This window comes from Octopus bimaculoides, chromosome 28 (assembly GCF_001194135.2).
Source record: "Octopus bimaculoides isolate UCB-OBI-ISO-001 chromosome 28, ASM119413v2, whole genome shotgun sequence".
In the NCBI taxonomy this organism is placed as follows: Eukaryota; Metazoa; Mollusca; class Cephalopoda; order Octopoda; family Octopodidae; genus Octopus; species Octopus bimaculoides.
Genome location: NC_069008.1, coordinates 9,865,229 through 9,870,792, shown reverse-complemented (window position 1 = coordinate 9,870,792; position 5,564 = coordinate 9,865,229). Strand labels below are relative to the sequence as shown.

Sequence of the window (5,564 nt, the reverse complement as noted above, 5' to 3'; positions counted from 1 at the left end):
TGAGCGAAAAAAGTTTGTGAGCATGGCAATGAAAGAATATGAGAGAAAGTGAAAGACAATGAAAGACATTGAAAGAGAGAGAGAGAGGAAATGTTGAAGTATGAAGATGCAAGAGAGTTAAAAAAAGTTTTAAAGAGAGTAAAAGACGAAGATAGAGGTAGAGAAGAGCTTAAGGTAAAGATTTCATGGGTAGACATATATATGTGTTTGTGTGTGTGTGTGTGTGTACACACACACAGATACACAAGGGTGGAGGTGGGGTACATGGAAAAAGAAATAGTAAAGAATAACTTAGTAAAATGGGAGAGAGAGAGAGGGGGGAGAGAGAGAGGAGCAGACATGAAGAGAAAGATACAAGAGAGAATTGGTAAGCAGTGATAGAATAAGTGAGTGGAAGTGATTGCTTATAGAGACAAATTGGTAAATAAGAGATAGATAGATAGATAGATAGATAGAGCAGACAAATGAGCAGATAGACAGACAGACATAAATGAATAGATAGACAAATGGATAGACAGACACAGATCGATATATAGACAGTTGGACAGACAGACACAGATAGATCGATATATAGAAAGATGGAGAGATAGATAGATACAGAAAGAGAGAGGTAGATCGATCTATCAATAAATAGCTAAATAGATAGACAGACAGACTGATAGATAAATAGACAGATAGAGGCTTACCGACATGTATGCATGCATGTATGTATGTATATGTGTATGTGTATATGTATATATATATATATATATATATGTAGGTAAGTAAATAGATTGAGCGAATGTGGCAGTAAAAGTCAGAAATCAAAAGGAAGGCAGTATAGATGGGGAAGAGGGAGAAGGATGAAAGAAAGGCAGATGATAATTGACGGAAGACAGACGAACAGAAAGGTAGAAAATATATAAACAAGAATTGGACCGGGACGAGCTAAGTCGAGTCGAACGGTTGGTGGAAAGAAAGTGATTACAGAAACCAACTCAACTGAACTATTCTTGGAGAGAGAGAGAGAGAGAGAGAGAGAGAGAGAGAACAGATTGCAAGAAAGGGAGAAAGTATGTTAGAGAAAAAGAGAAGTGGAGACTGTTAGAAGACGTTTTGGTTAAAGAGAGACATTGAAGAGAAAAAGAAAAAGAGACAGACAAGAAAGGATGATGAAGAAGACACGGGAAAATGAATAAGACAATAGAAGAAGATGCAAAGGGATAGAAAGAAGAGGACGGCGAAAGAAAAAAATATGTAACAGAAACAAGGTAGAATTAAAAAAGAGAATAAAGAGTGAAAAATATAGATAAATAGAGGGCGAAGGTAAAAAATACGTACACCACACGTTTTCGGTGGTTAGAGTTAGGGTTACGCCGAAAACGGGTGGTGTGCGTATTCTTTACCTTCACCGAGTAGAGATTATGAAGAAAACACTAAGAAGTCGAAGAAAATACAAGATTTAGAAAGAGTACACATTACGAAGATAAAAGAAATAAAAGAATTAGAGATGAAGACGTTATTAAGGGGTGTATGAAAAGATGGCCAAAATAAACGAAGATGGACGAATTTAAAAGACGAAATCAAACAATACCTGAAAGGTTGTTGAAGAAGAATATCTAAGAAGAGTTGGGGGAAAAAGATAGAGGAATAACAAATTCTAGAAGAAAGAATGAAAACTAAAACACAAAATCAAAAAGCGAACAGAACCTGTAGCGCCTAGTTTTCGAGTTCCGGAACGAGTTGGTCCATGTCTGGGTAGGAACGACGACGTGTCTGTTATCTTGATTCTGGGATTCCTTCGAAGCGATGGGGCGGGGGAAGAAAGATGAAGGAGAGGGATGAGTGTAAAGTAATTCCAGCAGTAGCAGCGGCAACAGTCGTAGACGAAAAAGTAGCAGAGAGAAGACTGAGAGAAGAAGAAGCAAGGCACAAAAGGAAAGTTTGAAAGACAGAAGACGAATTTTAACAATCTCTGAACATCGTCATACACGCACAAAGCTACTAGTTTTGCGATAAGGTTGTGTGTGAACATTTGTCGCTTTTTTTCTTCTATTATGAAATTCATTCATATTTAACTGGAGGCAGGCAGGCTTTATCGGAATGTATGAATATATATTCTCTCTCTCTCTACAACAGTGTGTATATATATATATATATATATAGATAGATAGATATATATATATAAGTGTATGTGCATATGTGTGTGTGTGTGTATATATATATATATATATACATACATACACACACACATAGTGAGAGAGAGGTTGGGGAGAGATGTATGCCTATGTATATATAGTTAATGAAAAAACGTAAATCTATTACCTGAGCCAAATCTGATAGGCCCAGGGTTATACTGAAGTTATCAACCCTAGAATTTCTACCCCAACAGTACCACTGAAAGAGAACATATTCCTTGTATAACATTTACCTCATCCTTTGTTACATTTGTAATTTTCCCAGAAATACAAATATAACCTGGGATGAAGCAGCTGTTAAGTTAATGACTAGGAATATATTTTCTTTCAGGAGCAGCAGTCGTCGGCTGGAAAATCTGGGTTTGGTAATTTGGTTGTCTATGAGCCTATTAGTCTTAGCTCAGGTGACGGACTTAGTGAGATCTGTACTTTTTGTAGGAGTTAAATGTCTCCTGGAATTAAATGCTGGATTATATATGTGTGTGTTTTATCTTTTACTCTGGCTATGCTGGAGCACCATCTTAAAGAATTTTTAGTTGAATGAATTGATCTCAGTACTTACTTTTCAAAGTCTGGTACTTGTTCCATCGGTCTCTTTTGCAGAACTGCCAAGTTACAGGCATATAAACACAACAGCACTGGTTGTCAAGCAATAGTGGGAGATAAGCACACACACACACACACACACATCTATATACATGACATGCTTCTTTCACTTTCTGTCTCCCAAATCCATTCACAAGGTTTTTTTCAACTCAAGGCTATGGCAGAAGACACTTGCCTAAGGTATCACGCATTGAAACTGAACTTGAAGCCATGTAGTCGGGAAGCAAGTTTACCACACAGCCATACCTGCACCTATATATATCATCATAACCTCCGCTTTCCATGCTAACATGGGTTGGACGATTTGACTGGCAAGCCAGAAGGCTGCACCAGGCTCTAATCTGATCTGGCAGAGTTTCTACAGCTGGGTGCCCTTCCTAACACCAACCACTCCGAGAGTGTAGTTGGTGCTTTTACGTGCTACCGGCACAAGGGCCAGTCACACGGCACTGGCAACAGTCTCGCCCAAAAGGTGTTCTTTTACGTGCCGCCTGCACGGGAGCCAGTCCAGCGGCACTGACAATGACCTTGCTCGAATGATTTTTCTAATGTGCCACCAGCACAAGTGCTGGAAGGCGACGCTTGTAACGATATATTGCTCCTGAGCATCTGCCACATACAAAAACTTGTTCTATCATTCCACCATTCCTGTTTAATTTTCCTTAGAGCAGTCTGCACTTTCCCTTTCAGATTTCTGTAAGCTTCATTTTAGTTGAGGTTCAAGGACTGAGAAAGAAGTGTATTGCCTAAGTCTTGTTTTTCTAAAAGTAGATCATGAATTTCTGCTGATCTATCTGAGAAGCAGTCACTAGATTTATGAGATTTAAATCCTACTGACAAACTTGCAGCCTGAAATACTTTTGTTTTGAAATCTTCCCATAGATTGTTTGGGTCAAGATTGATACTTTCTATAGCATTGTGGAATCTTTGCAAGTTGCTTGATAATTTAAAGTTTGCAACATTTAACTTTTTGGGTACCTTAGGACCAGACTGTCGATTTTTAGGCATTATCGAAAAATCTATTTTTCCACACACTAGATGATGGTCAGTCCAGCTCTCTGCCCCTCTCATGACCCTAACGCTAGAAACGTCTTTCATATCACGTTTCCTGATCAGAATATAATCTATGAGATGCCAGTGCTTAGGTCTTGGGTGCATTCAGGTGGTTTTATATTTATTTTTCTGCTTAAGCAGAGTGTTGATGACAACCAGATTATTCTCAGTACAAAATGTCAAAAGAGCTACTCCATTTTTATTACATTTTCTAATCTCATGTCGACATAAAACAGGCCATGAAACGTAGCCATTTCCAGCTCTTGTGTTGTAATCTCCCAATATGACCAGCTTGTCAGAAATTGGTACTTTCCTCAATAATTGTACTAGATCATCATAAAACTGTCCTACAGTTTCATCACAATGGGACATTGTTGGTGCATAAATACTGACAATGGTAAGAAACCTACCTTTTGTCAGTTTAATATGGCATGATATGGTTCGTTCAGATATACCACTTGGAAGCTCTGCAATGGAGGATACTAATGAATTCTTGAGAGCAAACCCAACACCAGATTCTCTACACTGACCCTCAGGTAGTCCTCTCCAAAAGATAGTATATCCATAAGTAGGTTTATTTACTCGACTCTCACCAGAGAGATGAGTTTCAGAGTGCACAACTATATCAAGAGAATATTTCTTAAGCTCACATGCAATACAATCTTTTGTTTAATCTGACTAGACTGAAATTCAAAATGAAGGTTTTTACTTCGCTCATTAGGGAACTTTTATACGCTGACGATTGCAATCTTGTCAGTCATACTGCAACAGGTCTGCAATCTTTTATATCTGCATTTGACTCAGCTTGTGATGGTTTTGGCTTGACCATCAACTTGAGAAAAACAGTTGTAATGCATCAACCTGCATGTGATGTTGTTTGCAACCCCACTAAAATTTTTGTTAAGGGTAATTTACTAAGGTTGTCGATTTGTTCATCTACCTTGGAAGCTCTGTTTAAAATGATGGAAATCTTAATACAGAAATACATCTGCGAATTCAAAGGGCAGCAAAAGCATTTGGTGGCTTGGAGTCATGCATTTGGTGCCAGTGACATATAAATAACAATACAAAGCTAACTCTTTACAAATTGTTTGTCTTACCATCCCTGTTGTATTCTTGTGAAACATGGACTTGTTACGAAAGGTGTTTTAAATTATTAGAACAATTCCACCAAAAATGCCTTCATCGCATTTTAAACATTAAATGGAGTTCTTTTACTCCAAACACAGATGTCCTTGCATCAGCTCAATGAAAGCGATGATTTTGAGAAACCAAATGAGATGGTGTGGCCATATGGTTTGAATGGCAGATGAATACATGCCCGAACAACAGTTTTATGGTGAACTTGCAGAAGGGAAACGCTATTGGCGTAAACCTAAAAAAAGGTTTAAGGACGGTGTAAGGACTACTATGAAGTCACTAGGAATGGATCCAGAGGATATAGAAACCCTTGCTTTGGACTGAACTGGATGGCGAACAAAAGTGTGGAGTGGAGTGAAAGCGTTTGAAGAGGCCAGGATAACACATGCAAGACTCAAAAGAGATTTAAGGAAGAATGTTACGATCGAGAAGGTGAATCACAATGACCTTTTTGTGTGCACAGTCTGTGACAGACCATGCCTTTCTTTTGCTGGGCTCACATCATATTTGCAGACCCATGGAAAACAAACCTCCACAAACTACTCTGTCTATATGTCTGTGCACACCTTTGAATGCAGTGTATGCCAG

General features: G+C 38.4%; 1 protein-coding gene across 1 annotated transcript in view; it reads right to left on the bottom strand.

Moving 5' to 3' along the window:
* The window catches only part of LOC106870703 (coiled-coil domain-containing protein 1), a 299,527-nt gene extending 297,696 nt beyond the window's left edge, over window positions 1-1,831 (bottom strand). Inside the window, exon 1 of the mRNA XM_052977601.1 lies at window positions 1,690-1,831. The gene's annotated coding sequence lies outside the window, so the exon portion shown is untranslated. The remainder of the gene's footprint in view (window positions 1-1,689) is intronic.
* Between the last annotated feature and the right edge of the window lie 3,733 nt (window positions 1,832-5,564).